The sequence below is a fragment of the Vombatus ursinus genome, unplaced genomic scaffold, assembly GCF_900497805.2.
Source record: "Vombatus ursinus unplaced genomic scaffold, bare-nosed wombat genome assembly UNPS02014798.1, whole genome shotgun sequence".
NCBI classification, from domain to species: domain Eukaryota; kingdom Metazoa; phylum Chordata; class Mammalia; order Diprotodontia; family Vombatidae; genus Vombatus; species Vombatus ursinus.
The window spans coordinates 65,409,921-65,430,259 of NW_020954576.1; the positions used below are offsets into that span (position 1 = coordinate 65,409,921).

Sequence of the window (20,339 nt, forward strand, 5' to 3'; positions counted from 1 at the left end):
GTGTGCCATTCTTTGGTATGTGTCTTTAACGATGTGCCCCTTCTTCTTCCTTTCACAACTACATTTTTGTACAATGACAAATGAAATAATATATGTAAGCTGCTCTCCAAACTTCAAAATTTCTATATAAATGTCAGTTCTTATTCTTATAGTTAGAAATTTATTTTTAGAGCCTCAATCTTCTCATCAAATTATGGTCTAATTTATTTTTCTCTGAAATTAAAAAAATATTCCTAAAATACAATATCCATTTCTGACTATGCCAATCATTCTCTTCTTTTCCTAATATGAACTCCAAGATGACCTAATCACTTTTCCTCCACACTTCCCTATCACCAACCAGTTCTTCTTTGTTGGTCAACATGTTGACCATATACCTTTCCCCCTTATTGTTTCTTCTACCTTTTGAGCGATTAAATTGTCAGCAGAACAAGTCAAGAATTTTTCAAGTGCTTAACTTTAGGTAGAAAAAAAAGACTTTCAGTAGATTTATGAATAATTAAAAACCCTATCACTACTATGTCCTTTGAGTTCCAACCAAAATCCTATCTTCTACAGGAAATCTTTTCCAATTCCTCTTAATTCTGGTGCTTCCTCTCCTTTAATTGTTTTCTATTTATGTATATGTATGAATATGTATATAGTTTGAATTGCACACATTTGTTTGCTTTTGGTCTCCTTCATTAGATTCTGAATACCTTGAGGGTAGAGACTATCTTTTGCTTATTTTTGGATTTCCAGTACTTAGCACAGTGCCTGGCATGTAAGTGCTTAATAAATGTTTATTGACTGAGCGTTATACTCACTTTCTGTGACAGTTTTGCAGTCTGTACTAGGAACATATCATCCATATCCTTTTCCTAACTAAGTAGTTAGTAGTATACTCCCATATTTCCATTGTTACTTTCTCTTATAGTCTCACTCGCCCCATTCACTCTCTGGTTCATGGATTTTGATTAAAGTATATATCTTCCTGACATGCAGAGTTTCTCCTGCACTCCCTTAGGTCTTAGAGAGTCCATGTGGTAAAGTGAAAATGGAACTGGATTTATAATCAAAGGACCTAGCTTCAGATTCCAGCTTTACCATTTGATGTGTGTGACGAATGACCTTGAGCAAGTAATTTAACCTCTATGTGCCTTTTTGTCCTTATCTGAAAAGGAGAGAGTTGAATTTGACTGCCTCGGAGTTCTCTTCCAGCTCTAAATCTATGATCCTTTGATCTGTCTCTTCTGAACAAAACATATCTTTCTGTTGTGTTCATATCATGAGTTCTGTGTGATTTCAAGTCAGATTATGTTTAACTCTTCAAGAAAAAATTCAAGTTCACTTTTCTATTCACAGTTTCATATTTGGTATATAAATAATTAAGGCTATAAATGGTATTCCTGGTTTCCTTTCCTGTTATTTCCATCTCATAATACTGAGCTCTAGTTTTATAATTTTATCTTGACATCTCCCATCCTTACTTGGAGGAAAATTAGAATATTCCAATGTATATAGGCTACTTCTCTTCTTTGAAAGGTGCTGAACCTTTGAGAACTTCGTACCTATTGTATAAATCTGATTATATGGTTTCTCTCCCTTTTTTTCTCTTATGTTTCACTTTTCATCTGGTAACTTCATGACACCAGCTTTCAACCCTATTCTGTAGGTTCAATTTCAAGTTTAAATATTAACTTAATAGGGTGTTACATTTTAGTCAAAAAGTGTTATTGTTCAGTCATTTTCCAGCTGTATCTGACTCTTTGTGACTCCATTTAGGGTTTTCTTGGCAAAGATACTGGAGTGGTTTGCCATTAGTCCCTCTCCAGCTCATTTTACAGGTGAGGAAACTGAGGCAAACAGTGACTTGCTCAGGGTCACACAGCTAGTAAGTGTCTAAGACCAGATTTGAATTCAGGAAGTGGAATCTTTTAGACTCCAAGCAGAACACTCTATCCACTGTGTCACTTAGCTGCACCCCTTCCAAAAGTAATTATACCTTAATCAAATACACTGCTCAGCTATTCTAAACATCTGAGGTTTTACTGCAGGTTTAAAATGTTACTTTAACCTTCACTAGCTGTTCAATACTTTCTAGAGTCATTGTAGAGTGTGATATAATCCCTGTTTTAGAATCCAGAGAATAAGAAAACTGCTTGTAAAGGACAGATCCAAAAGTGTTTACATATTGGGCCACAAACGGAAGAGACCTTAGAATTGTTCTAGTCTAGCTTCCTCATTTTGCAAATAAGGCAACTAAGGCTAAGAGGGGATAAGTGGCTGGACTAGTGTCCCACAGCCAGTCTGAGGCAAGATCATGTATTTAGAGTTAGAAGGGACCCAAGAGGCCATCTTGTTTTACCCTCTCATTTGACAGATGAGGAACTGAGACTCAGAGAGGTTAAGTAATTTTCCAAAGGTCAAACAGTAAATAATAGAGCTAGAATTTGTACCGAGGTCCCTTGATTTGAAATCCTGTGCTTTTCACTAAACCACATTGCCTTTGAGCAGAAAACAGATCCAATGATGCTATATGCATTCCACAGTCTTAGGGAAGGCTTAAGTTCTACTAGACTGTCACTTAAGTACCTTAAAGAATAGTGAATTTGCTATATCAGATTGGACACTGTCTTGGGGAGGGAGTAGTGAGGGGAGGGGGAGAAAATTTAGAACTCAAAATCTTATAGAAGTGAATGTTGAAAACTAAAAACAAACAAATGAATAAAATTTTTTTTAAAAGAATAGTGAATTTGAATTACAAAATGTGCCAGTCTTTGTGAATCAGTCTATATTAGAGTCTAAGATTTATTAACAAGGGGAGTTTGTTTAATTTTGTCTTGGAATGGTTGTTAGCTATTTCAGATGATTAAAAAAAAGTGCAGTTACATTTATAAAAAAATTTTAAGGTAGCAATTTATTGCTTTAATTTGAATAATGTGTATCTTTCTTTTCCTTTTTGTTTTTTTTTTTTTACTGATTCCTAGGCTAGAAACTGGCAGTTAACAAAAAGCTACCTCCTTGTGATTTCACTCTAAAGGAGAATGATTTCATTCTAATTTATATGTCACAGTAGCCAGTAAGCTCAATTCCCCTTATTGGTAACCTAGACTTTAATTGAAGAACAAAAAGGAAAAAAAATGCTCAAATTAGATGGATAAAATGCTGTATCAGAGATTTTAATGTGAAATTACATTTTTATTCATCCTAAACTGGTTAGCAACTGTTCTAAGATATTATGTGCCAAATTCCCTTTGTCTTGGTTGATACAGGAACAGTAGATTTTTTTTTTCAGTCCTTTCCAGGTTTGACAAAAAGGTAAGAAAATTAGAAGAAAATTACTGAAATAGCTTGTGATTTGGGGCATTTTAATAAATTGTCTATGGAAGCAAAAGAGGGAATATGCTCAAATTTTATCTAAACATATGGTACAAAAAAGAATAAGTGCAGGGGGATTGGGACTGAATGAATTTCAACAAAACCCAAGATCAGACTTACTTGGTTTGGTCTCAAGAGATATCTTTTAAGTTTATTGACATTAATCTAAGATCTACTGCAAAAAAATAAAATAGAGAGATTCAGAAGATACAGAAATATTCATTCATTTACTTGATACTTATTGTATCTATCGTGTACAAGGAACTGTGCTAGGCACTGAGAGAGGTATGAAGTTTAGATAAGACATGGTCCCTGACCTCATGGATCTTATAATCTAGCAAGGGGATAAATCACACACAAAAAGAATTATAATATACAATATTACATGATAAGTGCATTATGGTATTACTAAGTAAAAAGCTATATGAGTATGAGAGTGAAAGTTGTTATTGATTATGGAGATCAGAAAAAGCTCTGTAGAAAAAAAGTAACATTTGAGATGGCCTTTGAAGGATATTGAGGCATTCAACAGTTAAAAGAGGAGGAGGCATGACATTATACGCAAAGAGAACAGTGTAAGAAAAAGACATGAATATGAGAAGGTGTGGGGTGTGAATGAATGAAAAAATGAAAAAGCAATTATTAAGCACTTACTGTGTGTTGAACTCTGAGCTAGGTGTTGGAGGTACAAGTAGAAAAGTGAGACACTCCTTGCTCTCAAGCAATTCACATTCTAATAAGACAGAGGATACTTAAGTTTGGATAGCAAATATGATTTAGGGATGGAGAGTAGAATGTGTGGAGGAAAGTATCAGGTAAACAAGTTGTGCCATTCTATGGGGAACAACGAAGAATAGAAAAGAATTTGTACCTTTCTTAGTAGACAATAGGGAAACAGCTAAGTTTTTTGAACAAAGTAATGATTTGACCAAAGTTATATATAAAAAAAAAATCTAGCAGCCTAATAAAAAATAGAAAAGGATGTGAAGAGAGGTAGAAAGATCTGGCTGTTGCAATAGTCCAGGAGAATCATAATGAGGACAACAGCAGTGAGGACTGAGAGTCAGAAGTGAGAGCAAGAGATGCTATGGAGATGGATTTGACTGGATTTAGTGAGTGACCAAATACGAAAAAGAAGAATCAAAGATAGCATGAGGTTTCCTTACTCATCCTATGGAGAAGTGAATAGATGTGTCACAAACAGAAAGGCAGTACTGTGGTTAAAAGCACTGGATCTGGAATCAGAGGACCAGGGTTTGAATTCCCACTCCTTTACTTGTATGACCTTGAACAAATCACTTTACCTCTCTGGTCCTCTGTTTCTTCATCTGTGAAAGGAAGATGACCTCTTAGATCCTGTTGTTCTTTTTTTCCCATTTTTTCGACTGTTTAAAACTCTTTATTAGCCTTCTAATAATAGACATTTATAGAAGGCTTTAATATTTTAAAAAATTACTGATATTATAGTATGGGTACAAAGTATGGGTCCCTTTGCTTATCCATATTATGGCTTTAGTCCCTTGAAGTTCTTCCACTTTTGGGGGCCACATTCACCATCTAAGAGCTCGTATCAGACAAGGGCCCAGGGGCTGGGTATCCATTTCCCCCCATGTTGTCTGTAAGTTTCATGCCATCAAGAGGGGAATCTCAGGACCAAATATCTCACAGATGGTGACCTTTCAGCCCAGAGAAGGCAGCATCATGGGTAGTAATGGAATAAGAGCAGGCCTTAGACTCTGCCCTGGAGAATCAGTGGCAGAAGCATAAGCTTTTTCCATGATGTAAAAGCTGTGCAGACTCATGTCTGAGAAGCAGGAATTCCTGAACCTGATATTCTGAAGAAGTTATCAACAGTTCCTCCTTAGGGGGGTTGCCCATAAGTAACTCCAATTTTGATCATCCTACCTTTGCTCTTTATACCTGTGTTTCTGCCGAATTTTTGAGGAATGATAATAAGTTTAGTTCACATGTGTGGAATCTGAGACACTGATGGGACAACCATTTTAGAGATGTCGTACAGTCAATTAAAGATGAAAGCCTGCAGCTCACAAGAAATGTCAAGGGTGGAGGCAGAGATTTAAGAATCATCTACATAAGAGTAATCACTGGAACCATCAAAGTGACTAAGATTGCAAAGGAATGGTAGAGAGAAGAAAAGGAACCCAAGAGAGACTCTAGGGGAACACCTGCCTTAAGAGGTTATGAAGAAATCAAGGGGTCAGGGAAGGAGAAAGTGAAGGAGTTGTTAAAGAAATAGTAGAAGAACCAGGATTGCATGGTAATGTTGAATCCAAGAAAGGAGTAATTATGCAGTGGCATAGCATGGTAGAGAGCGTCAGTATCTGGAAAGGAAAAAGACGATAAGGACTGCCATCAGAATTGGCACTCAGAGGTTATTAACGACCACTGGGAGAGCAGTTTCAGCAGAGTAGTGAAGATGGAAGCTAGTCAGTCAATTTGCATTTATTAAGTGCTTGCTATGTGCCCAGGCACTGTGCTAACCCAACTATTTTGAAAGACAAAGCACTGCCATAAAATTGGTACACTGCTTAAATAGATTTGAATCTAGATTACTGTGTATAGCAAAACATAGAGATTCAGTGTATATGAATTCATCGTAATGTATTTAAAAATATAGAGAATTAATTTGGCATGTCCTCCTATAGGACTCAAAGGACTGTAATGAAATTCTCCCAGGAACAAACAAAACAAGTTACTCGGCTCTTTGTATTTTTATTAGGGCACTGGAGAAATACAAATAGCTGATATAGAAATTTTCTTTTCTTTTGATCTTGCAATATCATTAAGATCAAAGTGGAGGGCTGTTACCTTGCAAATGGTATCTGCCTTGAGCTTTGGATTAAGGTAATTAACCAATCCCCAGTGGAGAAATGGTCAAAAATATGAGTAGACAGATCTGTAAGAAGTTGAAGCTATCAACAGCCACAGGAAAAAATGCTCCAAATCATTAATAATGAGAGGAATGCACTTTATAACAACTCTAGGGTTCAACCTCACACCCACCAGATAGGCCAAAATGACAAAAAAAATTTACAAATGTGGGAGGGCAGGTACATTAATACACCAGTGATGGAACTGTGAGCTAGCTCAGCCAATCTGGAAAGTGGTTTGGAACTATACCCCAAAAATAATTAAATTGTGCATATCCATTGACTAAGCAATACCACAATTAGACATACTGCAAAGAGAACAAAGAAAGAAAAAATGGTTTATGTGTATAAAAATATTTATAGCAACTTTTTGCTATGGCAAAAAAAAATGGAAATTAAAGGCATACCCATCAATTAGGGAATGACTGGACAAATGATGGTAAATGAATGTAATGTAATATTATTTCCATGTAAGAAATAATAGGTGGGATGGGTTCAGAAAAATCTGGGGAGACAAAAGTGGACTGTTGCAGAGTGAAACTAGCAGAACCAGAAGAACAATTTATATGAGTAACAACACTGTAAAGTAAAACATCTTTGAAAAACTTAAGAATTCTCATCTATAATGACTAACCACCACTTCAGAGGACTATTGATAAAAGCATGTTATCCACCACCTGATGAGAGGTGGTGAATTAGATGGGGTAGGTCGCAATATACTTTTTCAGACATGACCAATATATGGATTTGTTTTACTTGACCATGCTTATTTATTACAAAGAAGGGCTTTTTTTTTTAATGAGAGGAGAGGGCACTAGTGATAGGGAAAGAAAGAAAGAATAAAAGTCATTACAAAAATTTTTTTTAAATGTACATAAGAATATATAAGAAGATTCAGAAGAAGATATAGACAAGGGAAGAGGGTTTTGAAACTAATATGTTAAATTTTTTGTTTTATTTTAACGCAGTCATACATAATAGAAATTTGTAGTTTGAGTAAAATTCTCTTTGTGTCATTCTGTATAAATGGAAATGCTTAAGTTTGATGTTTGCTAAGTAGTACAGAACCAAAAAAAACCTGTTTAAATAGAAATTCTCCCCTCTTCCACCTAGAATATTCTCTCTCTCTCTGTGTCTCTGTTTCTCCCCCTGCATTTCTCTCTCTGTGTCTGTCTGTCTCTCTTTCTCTTCCCCCTGTTCTCCCTACGTCTGCTTCTTAGAATCCCTGGTTTCCTTCAAGACAGCTCAGATTTCACCTTCTGCAGGAAGCCTTTCTAAGGCCACCCCAACTCCCAATGCCAAATGCATTTCTTCTGAAATTATCTTCCATCTACTCTGTAGATTTCTTTTAAGTATGTAGTGACGCAGAGATCATCTCCCCATTATAATGTGAATTCCTTGAAGGCTGGGGCTATGTTTTTGCCTTTCTTTGAAACCCTTTGTTCAGCACAGTGCCTTGCTTGAAGTAAGTTGATCGTTTCATTGAACTTAGAATGAGGCAGAAAGCGTGAGCTAGGTAGGGACATGTTTTCAAAAGCATAATTAGTACATCATAAAATGTGACTTACTTTTCTGAATTTAATTCAGAGTCAATTTTTCAGAAATTTAGCTATTATTACATAAGGTAAAGTATTTCTATAAAATTATTCATTTACCAATCAATTAACAAGCACTTATTAATCATCCGCTATGAATTAGCACTCTAGGTTCTGAGGATACCAGGACAAAAAATAAACAATCTCCACCCTCAAGGAACTTACATTCTATTTGGAGAAACAACATATACACATAGCATCTACGAGATATTTACAGAACAAATACAAGGTAAGCGGGGAGGGCAAGGTACTAGGAAGTGAAGGTTTGGGATCAGGGAAGGCCTTAGGGAGGAAGTATCACTTGGGATGTGCTTGGAAGTAAGCAAAAGATTCTCAGAGGACCAGGTGAATAGGTGGTGCATGTTTGTTTAGACTGAGACAAACAAACAAACACACAAAAACTGGACTAGAAGTCTAGAATTATTAGATCTTGGGGATGAGGGGTTCTCCATATTTTTAGTAGGTAAATAAAAATGTATGGGACCATTAAGTTTTTATTTCCCACCCCCTCAAAAAAAAACCCTTACTTTTCTTCAGATAGATGTAGTGTAGTAAAGTGGAAAAGAACATGCTGGATTTTGAGTTAGAGGACATGGGGTTAAATGCTAAGTCTGCTACTTACAACCTACATGACCTTGGGCATGACTTGACTTATCTGGGCCTCAGTTTTCCCATGTCTAAAATAAGAGGCTTGGACTAGATAACTCCTATGAATCTTCCCACTCTAAATCTCTGATCCTCTCATCCTTTCCGAATTTGGGAAACACATTCTAATGTCCTTATTTGTAAAATGAGGGAATTGTAGTAGATGATCTCTAAGATGACTTCCAGCTCTAAGTCAGTGATTTTAGATTAGGTGGGATGTTCTGGTACATCAGTCTTGAGACTATTATCCAGCAATGCATAGCTTAAGGTAGTTAATCAGGAAAGCACCCTAGATTTGTCTGTCAAAGGAGCAGAAACTACTATACTTTAGCTGAATCTGTGACCATGTTTTATAGTGGAAAGAGTGGAATTGAAAGACCCAGACCTGAATCCCAATTCAAACTTTATTAATTATGTGATTATGGGCAAGTCCCGAAGCCTTCCTGAGCCTCTGTTTCCTCATCTGTAAAGTGAGGATAATACTACTAGCAGCTACCCACCTCAAAGGATTTCTATGAGGAAAGTGTTTTGTAAACCTTAAGGAAAAATTATTAATGAAGTAAACCTTTAAACTGAGGGACAGTATATTGTAGTGAAGAGAAAGCTGGTTTCCAGCTCAGAAAATCAAGGCCTGCCTCTGACATATACTGGCTGTATGGCCCTGAGAAAGTCATTTCTCTCACAGTGACCAAGTCAACTTTCTAAAATGATGAGATGTAGAATAGTTATTGATCTACATTGGTAGAAGGAGCTCCCTCACTGAGAATTCCCTGTACTGATGACATAACAAAAACAGACAAGAAAAAACATAGGAAAAACCCCATAAAACTTAAAGTACTATGTGAGGTTTCAGTATTACATTTAATAAGGATCTTTTGTATGTTATCACATGTACCAATTTTTCCTGGTACCCATCACAATACTTTCTAGGAAAACAACAACAACCCTAGACCTTGGATGAGCTTGCCACTAGGTTAGTACCCCATTTACCTTCTTGACTCCAAGTGCAGAAAGTAGCTATTTGCTATGCCCTCTGTACATGTTTGGTATCCGAAATAAAAAAGAAAGCTTCCTTTGATCTAAATAAATCTATTAGGTTTCCTTTGAAACAAGAAGGAGGGTGGAATTATTGAACCCATGACCTTGTTTCCTTGTCACTTTAGGGTCACTAAATGAGGGAAAGAGGTGACGGAATTGCACAGAAAAACATCTTCCTTAGGCCTCTCACCACTCAGGATAACCTCTTTTAACCTGTTTTCTATTGAGCTTATAGCTCCCTTTCTGGGACTCAGCTGCTGACTGATAATTAGACTTAATAAGAGAACAAAAGTTTCCTGAGGCAATCTAGGCAACATCCCATTTACTGGCAGTTGGGCTCTGCTGATTGTCAGAAAGCAGGCTTTTAACCCTAAGTTTGCCATCTATCATAAAGGACTCATATGTGTTTACACAATGTTGGTGGCATTTTATTTTACTTTGCAGGTATCTAAATCGGTTTTTTAAAACACTGAGGACAACCATAATGTGGGCCTTCTACTTGTAGTTGTCAACTTTTAATGAAGAGAAATCAATCAGTCAATAAGCAAAATGGTTTGGGGCTATTTGGGAGGAGAAGGAAATAGTTCCTTTAACTACTATTATGGGCATATAAACTCTGTTGTTCTATGCCTGTTTTTAAGAGTTGGTCATTCCTCCCCAGATCTGCACTTGTTCCTGACAATTTTATTCTATTTACTCTTGATCACTTCTGCCATGTTCAGAATAAGAAACAAAAGAGGAGATCCTCTGGTATTTAGCATTGCTGATAGCATCCACATCTTACAAAAAATAATTTGCAAATTGGCAAGGTTGTTTTCCTCCCTAGCCAAGGGTTACCTCTTTGGTGTAACCAACATCTCAGATAGGTTATGATAAGTTAGGAACCTGTAATTTAATTCGTATAGGGAATTTCCAAGAGAGGAAACTCTCTCTACCAATGCAGGTTAGCACCTGCTTTGTAAGTTAGGGTCTTCAGAAGGTTGTCTGAGACGCTAAGAGGGTAAATGACTTGTCTAGGATCAAATGGCCAGAAGAGAGGCAGAAATTGAACCCAAGTCTTCCTGGCTCTGAGGCTGACTCTCTATCCACATTATATGATATCTAGTTCTATATGTTAAGAAACTACGGTTTGGTTGTGAATTGATTCTTCCTTCACTGACACAGATCACAGCTTCTCTGTTGTTATGGTCAATCTCTTAATGGTTCATCTCTGAGGAGTAAGACTGGTTACAAGTCTTCCCAAACTTACAGAAAGATAGTACATAACTGGGCCCACACTCAAAATCTTCCCAGAGGTAATATTCCAGTAACAAAATCTTTGCTAGGGTCACTGGAATGCTACAATGAGGCATAAAAGTAGGACTTCAGTGAAGGTATAATAACTAATAATAAGCCAACAGGTCAATTCTCCCCAAACAATCTGTGTTGTTTTATTACTCAATAAAATGTCACCATTTGACACCAGTGTCTTTGTATTCACTTTTAATCAACAGCAACTGTAAATATAACCTTTGCCACACCCAGTAAGTATAGCAAGCCAAAACCAAAGATGGGAAGTAAACTAGAGTATGCTATCATTCTGGTTTCATAAATATAGGCATTGTCAGGGCCTTTTTTTTTAAAAGCTCTTAAGAAAGCTCAGAGAGATTAAGTGACTTGCTTAAGGTCATATGGGTAGCAAAGCCAAGATTCTCTGACATTAAGTCCTGTGATCATTTATACCATATTATTGTGTATGTACAGATACATTATAAATTATATTTTATGGTATGTTATATATACATATATAAACACATACATGCACATATTACATACATGCATGTTGTACTGAGTTTATGTGCATGTGTACATTTGTACATGTATGTGTGTGTGCATATATATGTATGCATGTATGCATCTTGGTGTCATTTCACTATATAAAAGCTCCCAGAGGAGAGACATTATCATTCACTTGAAAAACATTTAAGTACCTATTGCATATGGAACACTGCAGTAGGGCTTAGAAAGATAGAAATTTTAGATAAGCCCCTGACTCCCACAGTCTACAGGGGCATAAGACAAAATAATCAATACTGTGATGCATAATAAAAGTGAATTAGAGAGTCACAAAGAAAAATGTTGTCTGGAGTCCTAAGCAGAAGGTCACATCTATCTACTTTGCTTTATGTGATATCTAGCTTCATAAAGACAGGGACTGTATGTTATTGACACTTTTATAGTTGGTTATAGCATTCAAAAAATAGCTCTTTATGATGACTAATACCTTAAAAAGAACAGGCCTGGCTAATGGCCGGCATGATTTTGTAAAGAACATATTCTGTCAGATTAACTTTATCATCTAGATCTGACAAAGAGATAAATCTGATATACCCAGATAGAAGAATAAATTGAATCTAGGTGTTTTTTTACCTTAACCAGGCAATTGATTTTGTATCATACAACATACTTATCAACATTTTGGTAATATATTGCCTGGAATATTGAACTTAGAAAGTGGTTATCCACGGAGCTGTACTAACCTATTACTATATAACAAGTGTCAGTCCTGTGCCCTGAACCTGTATCCAGAGTTATTTAGTATTCGGTTTGGTTTTGTTGTTTTTGTTTTATTAATTCTTGGATAGAAAAAGAGAAAGTATATTGATTATTGTTCTATTAGCCTAAAGTTTTATTTATTTTAGAATAATTGATGTAACTATACATAACATTGTATGTTTTCACATTTATATCTCTCTGTTGGAAATATAGATTCATGTTTCTACATAATTATTTATGTATATGAGTATGTGAAATGGAGTTTCTTTCATGCTCCGTTGGAAGTGACCCTGGGTTCCTGAAAACCATGTCAGGTGATCACACATTCTGGGCAGATCTTATCAAACTGGAAAGGTTTCAAGTATGTGCTTGTCAACAGACTCAAATTGTCCAAGGACCAACCCAGCTAAATTCGCAGAGGCAACATGATATGATGAAAAGGGTGCTAAGTAGCTAGGTGATACAGAAAATAGAATGTTAGAGTTGGAGGCAGGAAGATCTGAATTCAAATCCTGCCTCAGGCACTTATTATCTGTGTGACTCTGGGCAAGTCACTTAGTGGCTACCTGGCTCAGTTTCCCCATTTGTAAAATGGGGACAATAATAGCACCAGGGTGTCATGAGGATCAAATGAAATAGTATTAGAAAAATACTTTGCACACCTTAAAGCATTATATAAATGATAGCCATATTATTATTATGGAAAGTTGTTATTCAGTCATTTCAGTTGTGTACGACTCTTCATGACCCCATTTGGGGTTTTCTTGGCAAAGATACTGGAGTGGTTTGCCATTTCCTTCTCCAGCTCATTTTATAGATCAGGAAACTGAGGCAGACAGGGTTAAATAGTTTGCCTGGTGTCACACAGCTAGTAAGTGTCTGAGGTCAAATTTGAACTCAGGAAGATGAGTCTTCCTGACTTCAAATTCAGGGCTCTATCTCCTTAGCCACCTACCTGGCCCATAGTAGGTACTTAATAAATGTTTACTGATTGATTAATCAAGCCTTGAATTAAGTAACTAAATACATTCTATATAAGATGAGTCTTTGACTTGGGGCCTGGCACTCTATCCACTGTACCACCTAGCTGCCATCATTATGGAGAGACTTGGGATCAATTTATATTTACAACATTTACTAATTAATTAATTTAACAACACATTTTTACAACTTTAAAAAACCTTTGGTATAGAATGTCTTTCTTTTCTTTAATCACTTTTTCCACATGATTTGACATTACATTCACAAGATTTTGACATTATCTTTAATTCTTTATCATGAAGACATACTTCTAATATATTAGATAATAAGCATACTTTTCATAAACATTTTTCCAAGTCTAGCTTTAATTTGACTCACAGAGTTTCAATGGGATTTAAATCAGGTGAGTTCCCAGGTCATTGAGGCCCATTTATCTCCATCTCTTGGACAAATTTTTTGACTCCATTCCATTCTTAAGAACGCAGCAAAAGGAGCAATGGAGCACATGAATACAGCACAAAACCCAGCACTCAGCCAATGCAGAGCTAACTAAAACCATCTCCATCCAGTTTCACCTCATCAAGGTCAAATGTGCTGTCAGCCTAGTGTCAGTAGGACACACATTTCTTAACAATGCTGTCAAAAAAATGAAACCACATCAAAAGTATTTTTGTCCACTTCTCCAAATTCACAGATCACTGTACTAATTATATAACTGTGGCCTAGACACTTAGAATCATAGATTTAGAGTTAAAAAGGATCTTAGATCTTCTAATACAAGCCTCTCATCTTAGAGGTAAGAAAACAGTTACAGCAAGGTTGTCTACCTCTCTGTGCCTCAATGTGTTCATCTGCAAAATGGGGATAACCATCCTGTAATACTTACTTCATAAGGTTTTCATCAGGATCAAATGAGAAAATTATGTAAAGTGCATTATAAACATCACTAGCTGTTATTATTCATATCATCAGGTTGATCATAGGAAAATGAATTTTGCAGCCACAGCAACTCTCAAGGAACATCTATTAAGGTGTAGAAGGGTTATGATCTGAACCCATTATTGACACTGATGGAAAGATGAAACCTGGAAGTGTGCATGTATAAATAGTTCTAGTCAATTAAAATGGTGGTGTAAAAATTGTTGGGGAACCTGGTTCTCCCACGCATATGCCAGCAAAAGATCAAAAAAGGGTACCAGATCAAATACCCAGATCAAGAAATCCAAAGAGAAATAATGGTAAGCTCCTTCCAGTTTACTACCTCAGGACTATGCAAGAAACCTCGAAGCTTGTTAGCACTGGAAAAGGCAGCTCAAGCATAAGCAAACAAGTCAGAAGCCTGCCATCTCTTGGGCCAGAGGCATTTGAGGGAAATCTGAACCCTGCATCATCATTCCTAATGGGCAGGAAGCCTGCAGTTCCCAGATGGAAAAGTGTCAGTGGGGTCAGAAAACCAAAGCACACTGACTTAAGAAACTCTAGAGACCCCTGAAGACTACAGCACCATGAACCTGGGTAATCCATGGAGACCTTCTAATAGTCTGAAACTAGACACTCAGGGGAGGTATAAATCAGCAGTAGAGACTCAAGAAACTAAGGTCAGCTCCAAAATGAGCCTGACCACTCAATCCAAGAACGCAGGAGGAATTAGAACCTGGCTGTGGGGCAAAGTCCCACATCAGGAAAAGTGGCCACAAATATGAACAAACAGAAGATATTAAACACTGTGAAGAAATATTATGAGTCAAGAGATTCCTAAGAGGTAAACCCAAAGGAAAAAAGTAACTCTTTAACAACTACTATCAGAACCTCAGAGGAAAAAAATGACTCGATTACGGAGAATGTAAGTGTACTTGGAAGAAATTAAGCAAGAGAAAAAAAGAATTTATAAATGAAAGACTGAGCTCTGGAGGAGAAAAATGGAAGGAGAATGAATAGCTTAGAGAAGATGAAAAAACTTTACACAAGTATCAGACTTCCTGAAAATTAGAATGGATTAAACAGAAGTCAATGACTCTATGAGACTAAAAAAATAGAATGAAATAAAAAAATCAAAATTAAAAAAGAAAGTGTAAAGTAACTTCTATCAAAATAACAAATCGAGAAGAGATCTTTTAAGACTTATCTTACTCCCTGATAACGATTTCCAAACAAAAAACCATGAATAACATATTTCAAAAAGTCATAAAAGAAAACTGCTTACATCTATTGGGATCATAAGGCAAAGTGAAAATAGAAAGAATCTATCAGTCACATCAAGAAAAAAAAAGTTCTAGGTTTTCAATCTAAAATTGAAGACATCCAGGAATGTCATAGCCAAATGCAGAGGTCACAGGTAAAAAAAAATAAGTACTGCAAGTAGCCAGAAACAAAGAGTTCAAGCACCACGGAACCCATTAGGATCACATAAGATGATGCTGACACTACTAGAAGAGATAGAAAATCTTGGAATACAATATTCCAAAAAGGTAAAATAAAAAGGATTTTAAAAGAATAGCTTGCCATGAAAAGCTGAATATCATCTTCTAGGGTAAAATTGGACATCAAATACAATAAAATGGTTGACTTTATTTTTTATATTTTTTCCTTTAAATTTAATTTAAATTAAATTTTTTCCCTTTCCCTCCCCTTTGGAAGAAAGAAAAAGAAAAACAAGATCCTTGTAACAAATAGGGATAGTCAAACAAAATTAATTTCCACATTGTCTATGTCACATATATATGTAGACACACATATACACACATACATATATACATATACACATGTTGTCAACATAAGAAATAAAAAAGAATTTAAAACAAATGAAGAGGAAATAAAGGAAATTATTAAAAATATTTTGTCCAATTATATGTTGACAAAACTTACAATTTTAATGAAATTGATGAATAGATTAGAAAAAATGAAATATAGATCAAGAAACAGAGAAATTAAACAGAACAAGAATGGAACCTAACATCAGATATAGAAATTGCACAAGATATAAATGAACTTTCAAAGAAAAGAAACTTAGGACCACATAGATTTATAAGTTAATTCTACTCAACATTCAAGGAAAAATTAATTCCAATATTGCACAAAGTATTTACAAAATTAAAAAAAGAAAGGATCATACAAATTTCTTCTGGGTTGCTGAGAATCATCTTATTCGTGAAAAGATTTTAGTGGTAATCTAGTTTTTGCTATCAATTGCTGTACTGTGTGATCTTAGTGACTTAGTTTGAAACTACTCCTTCAGCTCTGCCAGAAAATGTTCTTCTTTTTCAAGTGGCATAGTAGATAGAATGCTGTACTCGGAATATGTGAGTTTAAATCCTGACTAAACAATTACTAGCTATGTAACCTGAGACAAGTCACTTAACCTCTTCCAGAATCTACCAGATTCAGCTTACTCATCTGTAAAATAGGGATGAGTCCCTAGCTCACAAGGTTGTTGAGAGAATCAAATATGATAACTTCTGTGGAGCTCTTAATAAACCTTAAAGGATTATGTAGGTGTTATCTATTATTACAACTTTCTAGAATCTTTTCTCTTTCTGAAGCATCCAACTTCATTCCAGCTATCAAAGAAATCAGGCTGTAGTTATTTATGTGGGCATGTATATTTGAAATATGTGATTGATTTTGGAAGATAATGTGTGTTCAGTGTTAATGCTATTTACACATTTAGGAATTACAGAGTACATCAACCATTACATGGAGTACAAGACATTTTTTATATTTATTCTAGAGGTTAAGAACCCTTCTTCCCTTCTTTCTGCTCAGCCATTTACCAATATATGACCCAGGGAACTAAATTGATCCATAATTTTCATGCTCAGCCTAAAAATATCTACCACAAGTTTTTGTGATTCTTTCCTTTTATTTATCTGAATCTTGGTTAGAAGTATCAATTCAATTTAAAAATTGGATTTTCTGAAAGAATAGTCTACTATGATTGTAGGTTTTTTAATAAATGTATTTATTTATTTTTAGTTTTCAACATTCACTTCCATAAGATTTTGAGTTCCAAATTTTCTCTCCATCTTTCCCCTTCCCCCACCCCATGACAGCATGTAAATTGATATAGGCTCAACATATACATTCATAGTAAACCTATTTTCTGTGGTTGGTTTTTTTAAAGAGATATTTCTACTTTGATTTAATGGTACATAATCACAAGTTATCTAACATAATATCCAAGAGAAAAACAGTCTGTGATTTCATCAGCTTTGGGAGCTCTTTCTGCCAGTATAGATCTCAACTACAGGACTTTGCTTCTGAGGCATGTAGATGTTACAGTTGTATAATCATAGCTTTAGAACTGGAATGGACCTCAGAGGCAATCTAGTTGGCTCTCCATATTTACAGATGAGAAAACTGAGGCCTTGGGAGGTTAGATGATGTACCCAAGGTCATATAACTAGTAAAAGTCAAAGGCAGGATCTGAATCTAGGGCTTCTCAACTTCAAGCACTACTAATTACTACTACCAGATTGCATATAACAAATGTAATACAGGATTAAAATAATTCAGTCAAACTGATATTTGTTAATTAAGCTATTGTAGTTCCTTCCACACTCTCTCTTACTCACTTTCCAGGGTAGTATTTTTTGCTGTGGTTCCTAGAAAACAACCAGACCTCAAAACATTCAAATGAATATTCTTATTCTTCTTTGACCCAACAATACCACTGTTAGGTCTGTATCCCAAAGAGATTTTTTAAAAGGGTGCGGGGAGGACCTATTTGTGCAAAAGTATTTATAGCAGCTCTTTTTGTGGAAGCTAAGGATTGGAAATTGAGAGGATGCCCATCAATTGAGGAATGGCTGAACAAGTTAAGGTGTATAATTGTAATGGATGCTATAAGAAATGACAAGCAGGATGATTTCAGAAAAACCTGGAAAGACTTACATGAGCTGATACAAAGTGAAGTGAGCAGACCCAGGAGATCATAGTACACAGTAACAGCAGTATTGCATGATGAAGAATTATGAATGATTTGGACTATTCTCAACAATACAATGATCCAAGACAATCCCAAAGGACTCATAATGAGAAATGCTATCTCGTTCTGGAGAAAGAACTGATGTTGTCTGAATATAGACTGAACCATACTATTTTTCACTTTCTTCTTTTCTTTTTTTTTGTTTGAGTCTTCTTATGCAAAATTACTAATATGGAAATGTATTACATGATTTACACGTATTACCTATATCAGATTGCTTACCATCTCAGGGATGGAGTAGTGTGGGGAGGGAAAGGAGATAAGGGTAGAATCTGGGACTCAAAACTTAAAAAGAAAGAATGTTAAAAATTGTTTTTGCATGTAATTGAATGAAAATGAAATATTATTTTAAAAAAGATTTTTTTGTTCTTGGTAAATAGCATTGGAAGGTAAATACAGTGAATTTCCTTTGTAATTTTTCTATTGAGGATAGGACTAAAGGATACCACACATGCTATGAGGTGTTGTTAGATGCTTAACATAGTGATAGGGACTGGGCCTGTGATTTCATTGGAATAGAGAATTCTCAGATGAGGAAACTCCTTTAAATGCCAGTCCATACCTTCTCTACAATCCATATAATCTTAGACAGTGGACCATAACATAACTGAGAGATTAAATGACTTGCCCAGGCTTACAAAGCTAGTATGTCAGTGAGGTTGCACTTGACCTCAGGGTTTCCTGATTCCAAGGCCAGTTCTCTACACTGTATCATGCTTCATCTCATCAGATTTTTATTGTGGATAATTGTTATAATTAGAGAGACAAATTTGATTTGTCCAATCAAATAAATGAATTTGTATAATGAAGTCAGTTATAATAGGCTTCTGGTGTGTATTTGTTTTTAAGGTAGGGACTATCCCATTCTCAAGTTCTTGTTTAATAGCCTCTCACACGATCATCTCAAGCTAATTTGAGAGTCTTTGTTACCTCTCTTTGCTGTTAACTATTGATCTAACAAATTTATAAGATCTTGTAGCAGAACCTGCCAAATAAACACTCTTGGATCACTTCTCAATAAATGTCCCTGATTTTTTCCTTCTCCCAAATACCCTCATCGAAGGTGCCTTAAAATGGACAGACATTTCCTTATACAAGCAGGCAAGCAAACTAGTTCCCTTGATGCCAAATTTGCCCATGGTCCCTTAGGGCAATACACTTGAAGGGAGAAGAGGGAAGATCCCAAGACCACTCAAGGCCAATGCTGGTGAGACCATGGGAAAAAGTTTATGCGGCAGAGGGACTCAACTGAGGTGTGGTTGCAGCAAAGAAGACAATTTAGTAGCTTCCTGCTTCTACTAATCAATCTCACTAAATACATGCCAAACTCAGTTGTTTCTAGGCTGCAGAAAGTGTCAGCATCATCTAAATTTCAGTACTCTGGGACAAATCCCTTTTTTGACCCATCCTACCTAGTTACAGTTTTGTGTCTCCTCTGTCCTACCTCTCCCACAAAGCTGCCAAAGTTCCCTGATGGCACTTGAGAAGAATTAAGACTTTAAAAATGAAATTTTAAAAACTCTTCACCATACCTTCACTGTGATTGTACTTTTCGGGTACCAGGAGAACCTTGGTCAAGTAGGAGGTCTTCTAACACAGCCAGGATTTCTCCCTTCTGATTACCACTTTGTATTGTCTTCACTGCAGGACAATTAGCAGAGAGGATGCATCTGCCCAGCTAGCTGCAGTGAAACCTGCTGCCATCATTCTATTGAACAAAATCAGCAATTTGCTAGTAGTTAACTTCTGACGTCTGTTCAGCTGACTCAGGGTCGTATTATTCTCCGGTCATTTTAGAAATGCACACAGTTCAGTCAAACAGCCTGAACTACTGTTGAACTGCAATGACAAATTTTGCAGCACCCTTATGATGCAACTGAGTTAAGAGGCTCTCTCAGAAGCCAGAGAAGCAACTCTGCATGGCAAAAGAGCCACAGAATACAAGCTCACTCCCCCCCAATACTGACATAGGGCAAAGTCAAGTCAATGCTCTTTACAAATGCCTCATTAACATAAAAGAAAGGAAGACACCTTTTAAAAAAACTGGTGTGTTAACTGTCAATACCACCCACAATAATTTAGCCTGATAGTATCAAAACCTAAGAACAAAAGGAAAAATTATTGTTAGGAATTGCATTTTATCAGCCTTCAACAGATTTTTCTTTTGGTGATGTCAGGAAGTCTCAGGGTCACCGAGAAAGGAAAATGATCATCTCAAAGACCAAAAGCCTTTGCTTTTTGGAAGACAGCCAAGCAATAATCACATGGGCAATTTGGCAAATCCAGTCCAATGCCTTTACAGTGAAAGGA

The 20,339-nt window shown here is 36.0% G+C and overlaps 1 protein-coding gene across 1 annotated transcript in view; it reads right to left on the reverse strand.

Annotated features, from left to right (window-relative positions):
* LOC114049583 (lysosomal-trafficking regulator-like) overlaps positions 1–19,772 on the reverse strand; it is a 247,660-nt gene extending 227,888 nt beyond the window's left edge. Inside the window, exon 1 of the mRNA XM_027870837.1 lies at positions 19,562–19,772. The gene's annotated coding sequence lies outside the window, so the exon portion shown is untranslated. The remainder of the gene's footprint in view (positions 1–19,561) is intronic.
* Positions 19,773–20,339: the final 567 nt, after the last annotated feature.